Source organism: Hipposideros armiger, unplaced genomic scaffold, assembly GCF_001890085.2.
Source record: "Hipposideros armiger isolate ML-2016 unplaced genomic scaffold, ASM189008v1 scaffold_220, whole genome shotgun sequence".
Classification (NCBI taxonomy): domain Eukaryota; kingdom Metazoa; phylum Chordata; class Mammalia; order Chiroptera; family Hipposideridae; genus Hipposideros; species Hipposideros armiger.
Genome location: NW_017731570.1, coordinates 869433 through 889522, shown reverse-complemented (window position 1 = coordinate 889522; position 20090 = coordinate 869433). Strand labels below are relative to the sequence as shown.

General features: G+C 45.6%; 1 protein-coding gene and 1 long non-coding RNA gene across 16 annotated transcripts in view; one reads left to right on the top strand and one right to left on the bottom strand.

The window, feature by feature from the left end:
• The window catches only part of ERC2 (ELKS/RAB6-interacting/CAST family member 2), a 974141-nt gene that overhangs the window by 811542 nt on the left and 142509 nt on the right, over positions 1–20090 (top strand). The gene's annotated exons all lie outside the window — the stretch shown is intronic.
• The window catches only part of LOC109389089 (uncharacterized), a 26484-nt gene continuing 22336 nt past the window's right edge, over positions 15943–20090 (bottom strand). Inside the window, exon 4 of the long non-coding RNA XR_002125345.1 lies at positions 15943–16964. This is a non-coding gene — a long non-coding RNA (uncharacterized LOC109389089). The remainder of the gene's footprint in view (positions 16965–20090) is intronic.

The following is a 20090-nucleotide window of genomic DNA, read 5'->3' as shown; positions in this document are numbered from 1 at the left end:
AAAAAAAAAAAAAAAAAATGATGCCTGCATGGTGACATGAGAGAGGGGATGCTGATCTGGAAAGGGACACATGCCTGCCACTGAGAACCCAGAAAATCTGAGCTCTCTGGGCTTGGCTAGAGTTCATAGGCTTGGTTCAAACCTCAATTCCACACTAACAGGCTGCTTGAACATGGGCCAGTCAATTAACCTCATTTTCTCTGCTTCCTCCTCTACACAATAGAGACAATGTCTGTTGTTTTTAGCTCATGGTTGTGTTTTTCGAGTGCCTAAAAGTGCCTGGCATACTTACAGAAAGGGCTCAAGAGATGCCAATTGATTGTCTTGGCCACTCGGCCTGAGATTGTGATGCTTCTTAGGAAAACGGGACCTGGATTCAGACAGTACAAGTAACAATCCAGCTTGGCCGCCTGCTAGCTGTGTCATCTCAGTCGACTAGCTCAGCCTCTTTGAGCCTCAGCTTCCTCAAGTCTAGTCCCTACCTCCCAGATCTGATGCGAGAAAGCTATGAGATGGGACACACGAAGCACTGTCCACAGTGCCTGGCATTAGCGTGAGTGCCAATATGGCACCTCCCCGCTACGGCTTTGTATTAGTTTGTTAGGGCTGCCATAGCAACGTACCACCAACTGGGTGGCTTAAACTATAGAAATTGATTGTCCCACAGCTCTAGGGACTAGAAGTCAAGGCGTCTGCAGGGTTGGTCCTTTCTCAGGGCTATGACAGAAAATCTGTCCCATCCCTCTCCCCCAGCTTCTGTTGGTTTGCCGGACATCTGTGGCATTCCTTGGCTTGTGGATGCATCGCCCCAACCTTCACCTTCATCTTCACATGGCATTCTCCCTGAGTGCTTATCCCTCGATAAGCAAGGAAAAGAGCACTGTTTTAGGAGTCAGGAAATGTAGCACTTGGAGGGAGTGACTTGAATTTTTCTGGCTTTTCAAATTTGTCTCCTTGGTTGTGACCTCTCTGTTATGTGGGGCTAATGATGATAACCAAATAGACCTTCACCCCATCTAAAAATATTCTGTGGACTAAAAAACAATGTGGTCATGGAGACACTTTGAAACTCTCGAGGTTCTGTCTAGCTGCATTATTATCATCCTCCTTATTTATAAGGAATACAGGGAAATGTTGATTCCCACGTGGGGATTCCACGTCTGTTAACAGGGCCTCCTTCAGCATCTCTGCTCGCCTCTCCCCATCAAACACAGACCTGCTGCTGAAGTTCTGAAAACTCCCTGTGTTGCAAGATCTGAGCAAACTTGATCTTCCAGGTTTAACTTAAATATTGTTTCCATTTTGAAGCCTGTCATGTGGGTATACCCACAAAGAGCCTTTCGTTCCCCACCCCCACTGCCCCCACCCCAAGCCCTGGGCTGCAATATGTAGGCAGTAACCGAATACTAGGAAGAAAGAGGGAGCCTGCAATGGATCCTCGGGCTCTGGGCCTGTGCAGAGACAAAGCAGGATGTAAGTAAAACCATTACTTCTCCCTTCTGATCAAAGGCTAGATGGTAACCCCGCCCCTCCTCCCCACCACCCAGCAAGCAATTAACACAGCCTGGCGTCTCCTCCGGAGTGATGGGGGTTCAGCCCGCAGGACCAGCTCTGGCTGCTCCGTGGTTGAAAGTGGGAGGCCATGAGTGCCCAGGATGAAAAATGTGCCCATTTGCAAACAGAATCCATTACAAAACTCCGATGCAGGAGACACACAAACCAACATTGTTGTTGACGGATGACTCTTTTCATCTGCATTTTGGTGGGGATGTGAGATCAGAATTTGCCAGCAGGACCTCAAAGTAAAAGGTTAAAATCGCAGGAGCCAAGTAGACTAGCGCCTCTTGGATTTTACAACCACCGGGAGTCTTATTAAATTGCTCAGGTCTGGGTGGAGCAGGAGAGCCTGCGTTTCTGACAAGCTCCCAGGTAGGGTTGCCAGGCTGAGAGCAAAAGAAAGCTCTGGATGCCCAGTTAAATTCAAATTTTTATGTTTTATCTGGCAACCCTACTCCAAGGCGATACTAATGCTGCCGCTGTGTGGACCACACTTTGAGTGGCCAGGGTGTACATCATCAAAACAAAAATCGGGTGAAAACACGAGGCTGAGTTAGTGGATGCACATCTGGTACACCTTAAAAACAAGCTCGTGATTCGCAGGATTGTCACACTACAAATGTTTCTCGGTTATTGGCAGAAACAAACCAATAGCAGCACAGGGTGTGCCTACTTCTCTACAAAAAGGGCTTCCCAGCATTCCCAGGCTTAAGAGTTTTCATGTTTGCTTTATGGATTTATTTGCTTAGTCACTTATTGAATATTGGTAAATGCAACATGAAGTTATGGCTGTAAGAGTGAAAAAGGGCCTTAAAGAGCTAAAAACAATGCAAAGTTCTATGCTGGGGGCTTTGGGTGACGTTTTGCCACATCCTGCCTCCCTTCCCACCCTGCCTTTCGAGATGAAGGGGCCACCATGACTCCTCTTGCGGCTCAGCTCCTGTCAGGTGAGGGGGGCTTAGGTTTACGTTGACACTTGGCATGCAAACCCAAGGCTCTGTTCCTTTGAAGCCAGGAGAACTCATTCCAGTTCCTTTGAGGCCACGCAGCTACCTGAGCAGCCACTTACAGATGGCCAGAAGGTTGGCACTGGAAGGCAGCTTAGCAATCATTTATTCCAGCCCCTGGATTCCACAGATGATGGAGGGGGAGAGCAGTGGGGAGCTTCCGCCTTCTCTGAGCCTCTTTCCCGCTCACAGGCTACTCTGGTGGGCACCTTGCAAGAGCTTTATCCCAGGGGGCTGCCCAGGGTTAGAATCAGGTTTTTGGGATCTGTTTTTCTAAGGGTTTTTTTGGTTTGTTTTGTTCTATTTTAACGTAGAGCAGGACTGTCTGTATTCCAAATCTTCTTTGCCTATATTCTGCAAGGGAAATCATTTCCCTTCTATCCATCCATTCTTGAGATTGGGTTGGATTTTGTATACATGCCTACCATGATTTTAGTATGCTTGATTTAATGAATCCAAGGCAGACATCATATTTTCCCAAGTTAAATAGTGCCAATTGTTTTATTCTTCGAGTATTTATTAAGTGCCTCCTATGTGCCAGGTCTATGGAAAACTACAGCCATTCAGAAACTAGAGGACCAATATCCCTCTTTCATCTAGCCTGTTTCATGCCTATTTCTACTACAGCAATGAATACGCATGGAATTTTCAGCTGAAATGTTCAGAGGCTATTCACTGTAGCACATTGGCAGGCTTTAATTTCTGAAACGCTTTCAAATAAGATCCTTTCTCAAGTCCCATTTTTAGAAGTCCTCCATGCCCCTTGCCCATCAGTGGTATGTCCAACCTGGTATATTTTACCCTTTTTTTTTAGTCTACAGTTAATTCATGATTCAATTATCATTGTAAAAGATTGAAGCTTGACTGAAGTAAACAGCTTAAAACCTGAATGTCCTTTGCCCTCTGCTCCCAAGCTCCACACTTCTCCCCAAAAGCAGTATATGCTGATTAATTAGTAGATGTGCTCTTCATATGCATTTATAATTATATGTACATGTGTAAGTTTCATTTGTAACACAGATTGGATCTTATTATACATGTGCTTTTGTGATTTGCATTTTTCACTTAAGCTATCTTGGTGAACCTTCCATTTTAGTATATATGAATCTACCTCATCCTCTTTTAATAGCTAGAGGAGTAGTCCATGGAATTCCCCTGCCAGGGTTTATTGAACCACTCACAGTTGGGAGTATTTAGATCATTTGCCAGTTTTGCTATGACAAGTAAGACTGCAGTCAACAATTCCATGTATATGTCTTTGGGCATAAGTGCAAGTATTTCTGGAGAATAGAGACCCAGAATATTAATTTTCTACATCAAATGGATCTGATAGATGGAAGAGAGCAGGATTCGTTGCCAGTTGGCAAATGCATTCCAACCTAAGTCTTGAGTTTCTCAGCCCACACAGTCCTGCTTGAATAGTTTGGGATTGCCCGAGAGCCTTCCATGTTTGGGCACTGCTGGCTCGCGTTCTAAAAGCTGGAGTGGAGCCTTATAGATAAAAACCTTAGAGTTACAATATTTAAATGCCTTAAAATGATATGGACTTTATTGAGCAAAAAGTAGAGAAGAGAAGAATAAAAGGAGTTTCCCTGATAAATGGATTAACACCCCTGTATTGAACAGAACATTAGTCTGTCAGGAAAGGAGGTGAGCCATTCTATTTGAAAATAGCTTTTTCGTGGTTTTCTTCCCATCTAAGCCAACTCCATAAAATAGTCAAAACTAAACACCTAACAAGTGTGCTGTGTTGACATAGACTTAGCTGCCGATTTTAAAGTGTACATAACCGGGTATGCTGGGCAGAGTTTCAAAGATGTCTCCCCAAGACTCCCATCGCTGGTTATTCAAAAACGAATCCAGGCATTGGGTGAAGGGACTTTGCAGATTTTGAAATAGAGACTGTATCCCGGATTATGCAGGTGGGCCCAGTGTAGCAACATGAACCCTTAAAAGTACAACAGGAAAGCAGGAGTCAGAGCCATGTGGTAGGTAGGAAAGAGGGATGAGAGATGAGATGGAAGGAGAGGTAAGAGGAATTCCAAGTGTGATCCGGGCTTCCAGGATGGAGGTAGGGGCCACGAGCCAGAGAACGTAGGTGGCCTCTCGAAGCTGAGAATGACTCCTAGTGAATGAGGGAAGTCCTACCATTACATGAAACTGAAAACTGCCAATGACTTGAATGAGCTTGGAAGTGGATTCATCCCCAGAGGTCAAGAAAAGCCTGCAGCCCTGCCCACACATGGATTTTAGTCTTGGGAGACCCAGAGGAGATAGATCATAACTGGATTTTTTAAGCTGCTAACTATGTAGTGCTTAGTCATGACAGCAATAGAAAACAAATCAGGGTTTGAATCAACATCTGTGTGTTGGACATAGCGGAATGGATCCACGGGGCAAGCTGGTATGTTTCTCCCTAGCATGTAAAGCAGGGTAGGGTCCAATGTTATAATATGCAGAAGAGTAGCTCACATTTTCTAAATGCTTACACATGACAGGAGCTGTGCTAGGTGCTCTAGGTGCATTCCCTACCTTATTCTTTATAATAGCCCTACAAGGATTGGTGCTTGTATTATTATCTACATTTTATAGATGAGAGACTAAGCCTCAGAGAGGTTAGGTACATGGGCAGGGGTGACATGGCTTATAAGTGGCAGGGCTGGGACTCAAACCCATTATCTATGGGACATCACACCCAAGTCTGTGCACATCAACACTATATTTCACAGTGCACCCCCAATAAAATGCGAGGCTAATATGTTTCCGTATGCAAAATCATGGATATTTAAACTCTTGCTAAACATTCACATCCAAGAATGCCTTTTGTCACATAAAGCCCCTTGACCTTCTTTCAATGCCCTTGGAATACTACACCATCAGATGCTAAGCAAGGAGGGGAAAAAAAAATCAAAGTTGGATGGTCAAGGAAACAAGAGACTCCTCTTCCCTGCCCCCAGGCTCTTCAAGCTAAAGTATAGTGCACACTCTTATATTTCTCTTCAAATCCTTGGGGATCCCATTTGCTCGAGATTGTGTCAAAGATTGCACTCTCTTTCCTGCACCAGGCACTCAATTCCAGAGGTGAAAGTTGTGATGGAGACATTTTTATACCTTGAGCCTAAACATAAGGAGCCAAAAGGAGTATCAAGTGGAACAAATGTGGTGCATAATTGACATTTTATCTGGGAAGGGCAATGTGCTGATTTGATCTCAGTTGTCTGTACCGAAAGTGTGACCTCAAATTCAGCCAATGGGAAGTCTGAGCATGCGACAGGCTCCTTCTTGCATTGATTCACTCACGTATTCAAACATTTAACAAATGTGCACTGAGCTTCTCGTAAGCCAGAGTTTGCACTGAAAGCTGAGGACACAGGCATGAGTAAGATGAGCTCCATATCCATGAATCTTCTAGGCGAGACAAGGGAGAATGGATCAAGAACAAGCAATTTCAGGCTGGTGTGATAAGTGCTGTGACAGAGGAGGTCCTGGATGCCATGGAAACATGGGAGGGATACCAATCCAGATTCAGAAACCAGAAATAGTGGCCCCTAGACTGGGCCCTAAAGGAAACGTAGGCGTTAGCCAGACAAATATAGGCTAGAGCAGACTGTCCCAGACTGAGGGAATGTCATAATGAAGGTCTGATCTGGAAACATCCATGTCTTCCTAAATAATTGAGCACAGAAGGCAAAGCGGCAGAATGGCAAAGGCTTAGGCTGAACTTATCAGCAGGGCCTGAGGTCAGAAAGGTGGTCTGCTATTGAAGGAAACTGAACTTTATTATAAGTGAACTTGGAAGCAATGAGAGAAAGGGCGTGCGGGAACCTGATCAGATGTGGGTACCTTAGAAGGGTCTCTCTGAAGGAGTCTGAGTGGCTGCAGGGAGATGATTGGGAGGCTAGACAAGTATGGTGTGTATAAAGGAAGGATGGGATTAGGGATGGCGAAAGGCAGCTGGATTCCATAGGTATCTGAGAGAGTCAAAGGGATTTGGTTGTGGGGTGGAGGGGGAAAAAGGGAGTCTAGGATGACAGCCAGGCCTGACTTGGCTGAACCATCATCCAAATATTGTTCTGGCTGACAGGCCTGAGTTGTGGTCTGCAGAGGTGAGATAGGATTAAAATTTGTAATTTGTGGAAGGCCTGAGAAGTGAGGGATCAGCCAGGAAGCACATCTTCCTTGTCCTGCATGGAGCCGCCAAGAGCGGCCTTTGTAGATGGGTGCCTTGGGGCTTTCAGAGCGGAGGACTCCTCTTGATTGTTTTGAATATGCTGACAGAAGAATAAAAGCTTTCAAGAAAACAAAGTCCAACCCCTTAACAAAACAGGAAGTGATATACAGTTTCAAATGTTCTTTCTTTCCTGTGCCCTTGTGTTCTGCAGACAAGAATGCCTTTGCTCATGAAGGTGGTGGATGCAGACTGCTCTGTGGGATAAAGATGGGTCAGCTATCATCTGCCCACCCATGTGCCCTAAGGCACTGTGACATCTTAACAGGTGCTGTGACTCTTGGCCTTGACATGTCCTGTCAGAGCTGCCAGTCAGCTGGGACTGGCTGTGGGAGAAGCTGGCGAGCTCGGGGCTTAGTAACATTTGCTTGGTTAAACACCTGTGGCTGTGAGGACCCCCATAGCTAAGCCCTGACACAGGCCGACAGGTCAGGACTACTCAGATCCACTTCCACAGTGATGGCCCTTCAGTATTATTATGATTATGATTAGTATTACTGCTCTGTAGCAAGGAAGGGAGATTTTTTTTTATAAGCAAATGTGTGAAATGCATTTAATGCCTGGCAGTGGTGTACAGCTACTATCTACTGCTTTTTTCTTTTCTTTTTTGAGATTTTATTGGGGAATTGGGGGAGGGGAACAGTGCTGGGGAATCGGAGAAAGGGGAACAGAAAAGTTGCTGTCCTTTTGTTCTTCAGTCTAGTTGTGGAGGATGTTGCTTCACTGGCCCATGTTGGTATTATGATTGCGCTCTTCCCGGGTGAGGCAGATAGGTCGCCGGCCTCTGGACAGCCACTCACAGCGGCTCTTGGCAGCTCACACCAGCTGTCAGCCACTCATGCTAGCTACCAGCCACACACGGTAGCTTATGGCAGCCCACTGCAGCAGGGGCTGCTGCCTACGCCATCGCCGGCAACTCACAGCAGCCCAGCTCCAGGTCGAGCTGTTGTTCACCATCTTAGCTGTAGAGGGCAGTGTCACTGGCCCCCATGTGGGATCCGAACCGGAACCCTGCTGCTCAGATCTGGCGTCCCAAGCTAGCTCCCAACCAACGTGCCCCTCGGCTGGCCCCTCTACTGCTTTTTTCTATGCAGAATATGTCTCCCTCTCTCCTGATACCAGCAGTCAGATTTTCTTTGGGAAATTCCTCTCAGTTTCTGCAGTTCTGGGGTAGTTTACTCTTTCCCCAGCACTGTATCAGATATTGGTACATGACTCAAGCCAGCCAATCAGAATCCTCTATTTCCCCCAGACTTGACCACTCAGAGGGAGCTATCCGTTGGGCCATAGTGATTGGTTCAGGGATGGGCACGTGACCCAGCTAGACTAATGAGTCTCAGTTCTGAGATGTTGGGTGAGGACTCTTTGGAAAAAGAAATGCTTGTTCTATGGGATTACAAGCCAGGATAATGATGTTTGGGGTGCCAGGAGCCATAGTGTGAAGAGAGGCCTGCCTGAAAAGGAAGTAAAAAAGAAGAGGAAAGCAGACTTGAGTAACAGAGAGAGAGACAGGCAGACACAGATCCCTGGGGTCATCATTTGAGCCCATGAATCCATCTGTGCCCAAAGCCAGCCTAGTTCCAAATGATTTAGTTACAAGAGCTAATAAATGTCTTTTTCGGTAAGCCAGTTTGATCCCTGATGAATAAAAATTGTGTCTATTATTGAGTTCAAGTCAATTTTGCAGTATTTATCGAGATCAGAGCCGTAGGGAATGCACGAGGCATGATATAATCACAGTCATAATTATTATGATAGCTGTTCCATTTATTGGACATTTCCCCTGTTATCAGATACTCCTCAGCACTTGACACACATTATTTCTTTTGGTGCTTTTAGCAGATCTTTTAATTACTTGCACTTTATAGAGGAAGAAGTCTAGACCCAGAGAGGTTAACACATATATTCAAAATAATAATAATAATAATAATAATAATAATAATAATAATAACAATAAATAGCCAGTCAGTGAAGAGGCAGGCTATGAGTTGTGGCCTACTATGGCTCCAACATCTGTGTTCTCACCTCCCTGCTTCTTGCCGTCTTCCAATTTGGGTGCTCCCACTCTGGTTAGACAGACATAAAGGAAACACACTGGGTGCTGCAGCACAGGTGAGGTTACTTCCTGACACCCCAGGGGCTTGGAAATAAGGGAAATCAGTGGCATGCCCATGAGAAAGCAACATGGAATGGATCAGAGCAGGGATATGCCAAGTTGCCCTAAAGGTCCAGAATGGCTCCCAGACAGCTGGGCTAGATCTAGCTGCCTGACTATACTGACAGCAAAGAAAGAATAAGTGTGTCAAAAGAGGCGTCAGCCAACCAATGAAGCAAGGAGGTTGTAGAGGAGCATCTGGGGATGCCCAGCCTAGCACTGTCAGCCTGGGAGTCATGCCCAGGGGACTTCCTGATGGCCAGACCGTTTCTATGGAGAGACGAATGAAGAGGGGGTGGCCACAGAACCCAGCAGTCACTTTCCGGTGAAAGCTGCCATCTCCACGGTGGGGTAGCGCACTGGCCCTTTGAGTCTGATGTCCATAAACGCCCGCTTAAGCCAATACCCCTAGTTCTGGGGGCATCATGCCCCTCTTCATCATGACCCCTCTATTCAATCTTTAAGCTGTTTTTAAACCACCACTTCCATAAAGGGTGTGTCTGTAGGGAGAGGTCTGTGCTTGCCACAGACAGACATTCCAGGTTTCCCAGTGATGGCCTCATGTTATTGTAAATGCACAAACTGGCATTCAGAGCCTAAGCTGGCTTCCTTTGTGAGTCTGCCGACCTGAGCCTGCATTGGTCAAAAGCTGCCAAGCCTTTGTGTCCATCCATCTGTTAGAGGACTTTGTATAAATGATCACAAGGCATCCTGGAGTGGGTGACTTTGGAAGCTTCCCTTTTGGAGATGGATTTCCTCTTTGGACTGACAAGGTGGGGCTCGGAGTTCCCCAGACTAGAGGCCAGGCCTGAATGATGGCACTGGTATAGCAACCATTTAAAGCATATCCCCCCATGCACACATCTATGCCCTGGGGGCTAAACAGATAGAAAGAAGAGCATGCATTTGGAGTTAAATCAATTTGAACTTGAGTCCCAGCTTTACCATCACTAACTGTGTAGACGAATGTCCCAACTCTCTGTCTCAGGTTACTCGTGTAAAATGTGAGGATAATAACAGGATCTACCTCAGAGTAGCTATGAGGACTAAAATGGGAAAAAAAGACAAAAAAAAAAAAAGACTGGTAAATGGAAAGGGTTTAGCGGGCACCTGACATAGTTGCCCCTCATTAGCTGTTGGTACCTCTCTCCTTGAAGCCATTGCATCCCCTGGCAGAACACTCCTCTCACCTTGCATACTTTTCTATATATGACCCAGGCCTGCATGTCCAGTACAGCGACACAGGCCTTCAGGAAGGCAGGGAGCCTTGGAGAAAGAAAGCACCAAGACTTAGAGGTGGGCTGGCCACCCAGCCGCCCACGGGGTCCAGACGGAAATTGCCGAAGAAGGAAATGGGCCAGGTGAGCCGGATTGGACGGGAGAGTCAGGCCTGCCTACAGCGGCGTCAGCTCCATGTACCATAAGGAGCTCCAGCTCCATGTACCATAAAGGAATGCAGGCCCAGTGTGGCCATATCTGTGCAGTTTTCAAGAAAAGTTAAGATCTAGATTTCTTTGTGAAATCTTTTTTTTTTTAAATGAGAGCAACTAATTTGAATTCTTTTAAAGGACTCTGCAGCCAATCAGTGAGCCCATGTAACAGAAACTGTCTTGGGGCTTTCACTTATGATATTTACCTTTAAGGATGGACAGGGTTTGGATGGGGAGGTCTGAGTTTGGGGTCCCCCAGGAGCAGATCCCACAACAAGGATGCAGTGCAAGCAGTTTCTTTGGGATGGGCTCCCAGAAAACCCCAATAGGGCAGCGGTGGAGTGGGTCAGGGATGGGAAGGCAGCCAATCAAGGGGGTGTTTTCAAGTCACCACTGTGGGTGACTGGTGAGCGGTACTTAATCCTGCGCGGGACCACTAGACACATCTGCCACCTGCGTGAGGGTGAGGGACTAGGGTAGGTGTACACACATCCTGTCAGCCATTGGCTGAGGGCTGCCCCCCTTCAGTACCTTCACACTCCTCACCTGCCACGAGCCTGTGCAAGGTGGGCTGTGGGGACAGAGAAGCCCTCAGGCAAAGGCAGGCAGCACCAGCGGCTGGAGTAGGTGGGACACCGGCAGTGCCAATGTGAGAGGGGCAGGAAGAAGCAGTCAGCACCATCTACTGCACTAGCAAGTTCAAGAGGCCCTTAAACATTCCGTCTCCTCCAGCGATGGGAGTGAATAGTGAGGGCCCTCACCCTGGCTTCACTTGTCCCATCAGAAGAGGCGTCCAGCGCATGCCTCTGGTCTCCCGCTTGTGCCAAAGCAGGAGTCAAGGCTGGAAAGAGATGCGAGCTCCTGACAGGAATGCCTCCTCACCGCGCTGGCCTCTCGAGGATCTGCCTGTCAATTACAGAAAGATCTGCAAGATTCCGTTCTCCTCCATTATCTTCCACCGGGGTCTCCAGTGGCAACTCTGCAACCGTTTTCTGCAGAGTGGTTCAAATTGTTTTATATCTTCTTAGCTGCCAAGTACAATGTCATAAGCAATAAATAAATAAATTGTTGGCCTATGTGGAAAGCATATTTTGTCCAGATGCGTCCTTGAAACTTCAGCCCTGAAACATGAAAGTCAGATTGAAAACCACATTCTCAAACCTTGGGGAAAGGAGGCTTACATGGAAAAGGCTTTTGATTGACAGGTGCTGCCACCCAGCACCCGATATGTGTCCTGCATACAGGCCAGGCAGTGCACCTTGTGAAAACCCAAGCATGTGACTTTTCACACCGGTGTGTGAGCTTCGTGTGGGTGGTTCAGCTGGACAGGCTGGGGGCAGAGGGAGAATTGCGCCTAGAGGGCTACTCAGCCCAGGGGCTGAGACCTGTGTGATCTCTTATTGACCAGTGGTTGTAGCAACCCTTCCTCATCTCAGTATGGGAGCCTCATCTGAGTGCATACAGTTCCCAGATACTCTGTCCTTTCTGCATACAGGGGTGAGGCCACGGGGGTAGATAGCCAGGAGGAGGAGGGAGACCTGATGGCTGAGAATCACACAGGAGGATGCTCTGTGTGTTTTGGCTGGTTTAGCCAGCCCCGAGGCCCTGAGACAGAGTTGGCATTCCAAGATAGAAGCTGGAGCAAGTGGGCAGATGAGTCAGGAAGGCAAATGTGGCCTCCATGGCAGGAATCACCACATGGAGATCACCAGTGGTGACTCAGGCTGCCAGTGTCAGTTGGCTGGGAGTGCTGGGAAATGTCATTTTTAAAGTAAAAATACATGCTGATAAAAAGACAGACTAGAGGTACATGAAGTGAAAGTGAAAAGTGTAAGTTCCCTCCTCAGTACCCCCCAAATCCTCCCCCTCTGTCCTTCTAGATATTTTGTTTTTTACAAGAAATGAGCTTGTACTATTTAAAGTATTCCTCTTTTGCACTTCATGAATTGTGGACATCTTTCTACACCAGTACAATCTTGGTCATTGCTTTGTGGTGCTCTTTCGGTAGATTACAACAAATTGTTATCATTTTCAAGGTGACTTCTCACATTGCTCCCCAAATTGCCAACCCATGGTAAGCAATCCAAAATGTTACCAGCTGATTGCTGTAGCATTATTTCTGGTTGAAGTAATATTTCATTATCTTACCTCTTGAATTCAATAGAATGAAAGGGAATAATGGAGGAAGCCATAGAAAATGATTGCAGAAATAGTGATTTTGGATATGTCTATATATCTATGAAATATGTGTGTTTAAAGTGTAATATAATTCAAGAGAGATAATCAGCTGTCTGAGTAAAACTAAAGATGTCACTTCTATACCTGAGTTACTTTTCTTGAATGATTTCCTTTCCCCATCCTCCATGATTTAATTTTAGGCTTGTGTGCATTCTTAGACTGGCAGCCCAGCCAGCAGCTAAGTGGAGACTGCTGCAGGGCCCTACAGACGATTAAGAATATAGGCCGTGGGCTCAGACACCAATCTGGAGTTTTCCAGTATACAGTCTTAGTCAGTGTGCTTAACGGTCTCTGTGGCTTGGCTTCCTCATTCTCGAAGCAAATGGAAACACGTACTTCCTAGGGTCGTTGAGGAGACTAAAGGAGAGGAGGCCTATGAAGCCCTTACCTGGCACTAAGGACTTGCCCAACAAATAGGGGTTGTTTGCCGTCGGAAGAGGAGTGTGATCGCCAGCGACAGCTGATATCTGTCAGGTGTGCACTCCTATGCCTGATGAGATAGGTGAGATGCACACACTATACACATCCCCCCTGAGAGGTGCTCGTTGTCTTCTCCCAGCTAGGTAGTTGAAAAAGCATCATGGAAAGTAAGTGTAAAATAATTTTTAAAGTCAAGCATCAAGGAAAACTATTCCAAAATGCCTCAGAGGTTGTCGCAAGCTATCATCTGTCCTAGACCAGAAACAGAACCTGATTTCCAGTTGGAGATGATAAATAAACATAGTACACTGCCCTTTACAATGAGTGGCTATTTTTTTAACCCATGCAGATGTGTCCTATTTACATTGAAGCTGTCATACAAATTAGCAAAGGCCCACAGACTCTGAAAGAAGGCAGGCTTCAAGCCCTGCAGTGTTCACAGGAGTGGAAACTGCCGCAGCCCACTCCTCGTAGCTGCAGTGTGACTGTCCTGGTAGGCATTACTGGGAAGAGCTGAACTGGAGAGCTTGTCCAGGCCAGCACAAATGTCTGCTGACTAAGCAGGCTTTGAAGCTAACCTGCGAGGCTGGGCGAAATGAAATGCAGGAGGGCTTGGCGCTGCAGTGGTTTTGACTTTTCTGCAATCTGTGAAAAGTCCTAAATCTTGAACAGATATGAAAATCACTTACAAGCTCACACATGGCCGATTGAGTCTGAATTAAGACACCAACTATGGTGCATCGGATGATCTCCTGTTTCTCTTAGTGTAAGATGCTCTGGGCCACATACTTGTTGAGCTACACTTACCAGACGCACCCCTTACCAAACCATATGTATGAGCTTTTGGAGAAGATGGAGGATTGGGCCACCAAGTAAGGGCTAGCAGGGGATTCAGACTCCATATTTCTTCATTCAGTCCATGTGCTAAAGAGATAACAAAGGCTCAGGTTGGTTAAAGGGCTAGCTCAGAGTCCCTCAGCAAGGCCTGAGGCTAGAACCCAGGATTCAAGACTTCCACTAACTGCTCCTTCCACTGGACCACGTGACCTTTCTCTAGGGATATGCACACGGACATGAAGATATAAAACAGTTTAAATGTCAGCTTTAAGCCCCCGTGGCTGACCTTTTGTGGAGAGGCAGCAAAGCCCTGATTGCGTGAATATAGAGACATTTTTTTCTAGAAGAGCAATTCGTTGATTCTCTAAGCACTGGACTTTAGAGAGCCAGGCTCCAGGGAAGGCCGAGGAATGCTACACATAGGTCCCTGCCCTGAAAGCAATGAAGACAGAGTCACATTCGAATTCCTCTGAGAGGCAAGCACAAGGGGCTACAGGAATACAAATAGGGTGGCTTTTCAGTTCTGCCTAGATAATTCAAGGACAGCTTTATCTGACCTGGGTCTTGAAGGGGTAAGCAGGCTTTTTCTTGGCAGAGCATTCATTCATTCATTCATTCATTCATTCATTTAATTGAAATTTACTAAGCACATACATTTTGCCAATCTTTGTGGCAGGTAAACAAGCAGTAAATATAAAGCAGTAAACATACTGTGCCCTCAGGAATTTTACATTCTGTTGGGAGGAATCAGAAATTAAGCAGGTAAATGAATGAATAAATAAGATGATTTTAGATAGCGGTAAATACAAAGAAGCAAATGAGGTGATATGGTGGGAAAGCCCAACAGTGAGGATGCTGCCTCCGATAAGATGGCCTGAAAGGCTGACATGGGGCCGTGAGCCCTGGGCTGAGAGGGAGCCCGCACGAAGAAGAGCAGGGTGGTGGTCATCAGGGAGATGGGGAAATTGGTGGGAGATGAGGTTGGAGAGGCGGGCAGTAGTCGATTTGCACAGGGCCAGTTGTCTAGAATAAGTCGATTGAATATCCTTTTTGGAGCAATAGGGAGCCTTGGGAGGATATTGAGCAGGGGAGTGCCGTGCTATATGAGTGAAGAGGCAGAGAAGCATAAAAATCATCAAGCTGGGGATGAGAGTTACCGTGGTAGATTTGCGGCAACCCAGAATGCTGAGCAATCACCCTGAATTCTACCAAGCCTTTCTTTAGGAACATGAACAGGCAGAACTAAGAGACAACACAATTCTTTTGTTTCTCAATGAAGGAATAGGCTCAGAGAGTCAACACGTGTAGCCAGCTCGGGCAGGGGAAGGGCTGGACAGGAACCAGGACCTGGGATGTCAAACCCTGTGTTTCTCTCCTGCCTACCTTCTCTGCCTCCTTAGCCACATGCATATCTTCCAAAGACATGGATTTAAAATCTGTTCCCCATCAGACATTGCAGAGAAGGCTTTTATGGTTTGTTTTTAGTAGTGTGTTAAAAGGCAGTCACCTTGAATGACTTCTGCTTGACAGAAGTGTCAGCATTGTCACCACCTACTCCGAGGAGCAGCAGCATATGCCAAGGGTGCCCTGGCTCTGTGGGGAAATTAGAAAAGGAGAGAGCTGCTCACCAGAGCTAGGGTTCAGGTTCAGCTGTGCCCTGACTGACGGTATGACCTTGAGAAAGTCTGTTCTTCACTCTGGACCTGCACTCCTTTATGTATGAAATGACAGCATTGGGACATGGGCAGTATTAAAAATTTATTTTGAATAATTTTAAACCAAACTAAGTCAAACAGATTGTTCGTTGCAGGACTTCTCAGAGCCTTTAATGTGCGACCAGACTCCAAGATTCATGTCACAGATGTATTTATGTATGTGGCCCTGGAATGCTTTTGGGGAGGATACCTGATATAGAACTTGTGCTCCTCAGGACGCTCTCAGGAAACTGGTCTGTGAGATAAGCCCGAGGCTCTGAGACTTTGGAGATCAAAGGGAGTCTCTATTCATGTCCTTGCTTGGCCTTATTCATCAGTGGCACAGAGTGACAAGTTGTTCAGTGTCTCGGTGGTGTGTGTCCCCTCCCCTGCCCCACTTTAATCCCTCTCTGCTGCCCCCCTCCAGTGACCCACAAAGGCTGTCTTCTGAGGGAGCATGAGCCCAGTGGGAGCCCTTTGTGTGCTCTAGCCCCTTAAAAGGCCAGTGGCCAGACCACAGCAGCCACATCTCTGACACCTGGGCAGTGGGATAGTGACAGCCTCCTTAGGTTGGCAGGCTCTAGGTCCAATGGTCACTCTTTCGCCCTAGAAACTTTCCCCAGGGACGTTTTCATGTGTTACGTTTTATTTTATTGCTCATGTAGAAGACTTTTCTGCTCACCGACAGCCATGAGAGTTGCCCTGGGAGGCAAGAGCCTGCATGATGAATCTCTGATGCCTTCACGCCTGTCATCATCATTCTAATGTCTGCTATTTATTGAGCACTTACTATGAGCCAGGCAGAGTATAAAGAGATTTACAAACTCATAGTCCCCTTATTGCAGCCCTATGAGGTGTGGACACATTATTATTCCTGCTGCTCAGGTGAAGACACCGAAGCTTGGTCAAGCTTAGTAACTCCCCAAAAGCCTCACAGCTGGAAGTCCCACTCAAGTCTGTCCCCCAAGTCTGTGCATTTGATTTTTGTACTGCATTGATCTATTGCTATTTGAATGAATGGAAGGTGAATGAGTGAATGAATGAATGAATGAACCAATGAACATTGGTTCTCACCCCCAGCTTCTGGAAACTTGCCTGGCCATGGGAGAGAGCAGCCATGCCCCTTGTGAGCCACCAGCTTCTTAGCGATTCACTATCTCTCACTGTCCCGCTGCCCCCTCCATCGGGGTACAAGTGGGCAGTACCGCACTGTGGATGGAGCATGGCAGCTACCTGCCGGCAGCTGCCTGGGACCCCCACCAGCAGCCCACGTCTACTCCATGCACGCACGCAGCAAGGGTGAGGCAGCCTCCACTGGATCTCAGTCAGCTGGGCTGTCAGCCTGTTGACTTTCCTGCTGCCACTGCTGAGTTTCTCACCAAGCGGAGGGCAGCTGTTCTGGGATTGAAACATGAAGAAAGATGGGCTGAGATCAGATAAGCATCCCTTCCCAAGCAGACGTACCTCCCAATTTGCTGGCCTTTGTTATGTTACTAGCAGTAAAGGAATGTTGAAATGGAGCTCTAGCCTTGATCTGAATTATAATCTCCGAAGCTATATTTAAATCTACCTAAAGATATTTCAATTTGCTATCTCTCTTTTTTCCCCCTCTCCTTGGCTCACAGCACACTTATATCCCTGCAGAACACAGAAAGCCTGGACGTATTTCTTAATGTTTTACATTACAGTTGTAAGTCCTTCTTATCCTTTGATAATCATATTTTAACTTTTAGTCAACGTACTTGTGGGTGTGCCTGTGTCTGTGTTGCATATAAGTTCACATTTATACGAACAGCATTAGCTCCTTTTATCTTTTTTTTCCTCCCAAAGCCGTACTTGTAAGACTGCATTCAGCAGCGGATTAATCCCCAAATAACTTAGTTCAGCTTTCACAGCTGCTGCCAAACAGCCTGTCTCCCCGACGGGTGTAGACTGTGTGGTGGTTATAATTAACAAATCTTAGGGGGCAGGGGTTGTACCCAGGGAATGGGAGCTGGGCAGGGAGAGCACCAAATACGAGTGAAAACTGCCAACAGAAGAGCCCATGGAGCACTTTTGTTGGAGGAGGACCTGTTGGGGGTGGAGGGGTTTCCTTCAACAATTGATTAGTGCTGAGCTGAGGAAGCAGATGAGCTGGGACGGCCTCTGTGTGTGTGTGGATGTGTGGGTGTATGTGTGTGTCTTGGGAGAGGGAACATATCTTTCAGGACTCGAGGTTTTAGTATTAGATTTTGTTTGAAGTATATTTGTCACTTATTACCTCTGTGACCTACAGGAAGTTGCTTCTCATTGACCTTGCTGTGTCTCAGTTTCCCTATCTGAAAATGGGGATGCATTTATTATTATTCACCAAATATTGGTTGGGTGCCCATTCTATTCCAGGCACTGCTCTGGGCCCCAGGGATGCGGCAATAAACAAAAAACCAGAAATGCTTGTCCTTATGGAATTTCTAGTCTACCAGGGGAAAACAAAACTTACAGGGAGAGTTATTATAAAGATTAAAATAAGTGGTGCATACAAAATGTCTAGTACACTGCCTGGCACATAATAAGATTTTGGTTTAAAAGAGCAAATATTAATATGATTATTTTTTAGGTTATACTTATAAAATAGCAATCTCCCTCTCCCCCCATAAAACAAGTCATGAGTCTAAATGCCTCTAGTATCAACTTAATAAAATCTTGCTTCTTTTGAAACATTTGCTACTTCATTTTGTAAGTGATGTATGATATATATTCACTGTATTTTTCTTTGGGACGTTAACACAAGAGTACTTCTGAAAAAGATGGTCTGTATATGTTTTGCTAGCTTAGTCAAAACAGCCCATCTTTGCACCAGACATCTTGAAGGATAACGATGCTTCTTGAATGGACTTTATAGCAAAGGAAGATCAGCTCTCAGGTGACAGCTCAGACATCACAAACTGGAACAATGCAGAAAGGAATGCATGAAGGAGTTGGATTAAGAATTGCAGGGCAATTACTTTCTGCAAACTGATACGCAAGGAAGAAACACAGGCACACCTTATTATTTGAAAACACAGTAAGCAAAAATGCACTATTACAGAATTGCAGAATCCCCTATGTAAAAATGAGGTGTTTTAAAATAAAGGAGGGGGGTTGCGAAATTTGTTTGGAATATGGGCCTCATTTTCCACTAGAGTTCACGGACTGAGCCTCAAGTGTATGTAACATATATTTGCCTGAAAAATATTCTTCCCCCCTCACCAACCACTACACACAACTATGGGAAAACGCATTGAGGGCCATCATGTCCCTGTACCAACCCGGTACCAGTTTGTGCTATTTTATAGGGGTTCCCCTTATCCAAAAATTCACTATCACAGGCTAGCCTTTCAAATGTGGCAGGAACGCCAAAGTTGTCATAACATTAAAACACTCACTAGTTCATTGACCACCAATCAGATTCATCTCACGTAGACATCTTCCCCATTTAATGCCGGGCCTCCCACTATGTTGAGAGTCAACTCTTTGTGCATCTGTCTTTTCTGGATTATCCAGTATCCAGAAATACAGTGAATATATACCATACATCACTTACAAAATGAAGTAGCAAATGTTTCAAAAGATGCAAGATTTTATCAAGTTGATGTTAGAAATCGAGTTTGTGTCACATGCAAATTCATTAACAAATGAAGATAACTTGTTATCAATTAAAAAGAGAAAAGTCAATAAGCATGATAACAGCTCAGAGGCTTCAAAGTCAATGATTGGATGTTCTAAGCTTATAACAAATCCTAGGGAAAATGGTGAAAGTCTTAAATATTTTTGCAAATGGCACGCTCTTAGTGACTGCACTGCTGAGAGTGAAGGATGTCACATCATGTACTCATGCAACCTGGTGAACAAAAAAATGGGCCAAATAAATCAACATTTGTTTTATTCTTTGTTCTTTATAAGAACTAGTGAGTTGTTGGAATTGTAATCTAAGTATTATTAAAAATAAGATATATATATAATGTATATATTTTATATACACACACACACACATACACACGTATGCATTTTAAAAAATGTTAGTCTCATTTTTAAAGAAGAAGTTCCAAATCTTTTTTCCACTACTTACTATTAAATGTTGGTCCCTGGCAAAGGGGTGCACTTTCCCAGGTCCCAGTTTTCTCCAATAAGAAAAAACTGGTGTATTTGCACAGGGGAGGTTCTTGCTTTAGATGACCACTGTTTATGTGCTCTGGATTAAGGGTAACTCTGGATTGGGGTAGCGGGCAACATGGGAACAAAGTTTCCATCAGTCTAACTACCTCCCTGTCTGCACTGGTAATGCTTAATCTTTTCAAGGCCATGGACCCCTTGGATGGAGAAGATGATAACAGAGGAAGGAGTTTCTCTCTAGAAAATGCACATGCACAAAATAAACTTTAAGGGGTTTATCTACCTTTTGATGTCTCTCCATGGATCATAGATACCAGATCATAGATATAAATAACCTTTGATCTGCATCTGTCTCCCAATCATATATTATTCCCCCCCCCTCTCTCTCTCTCT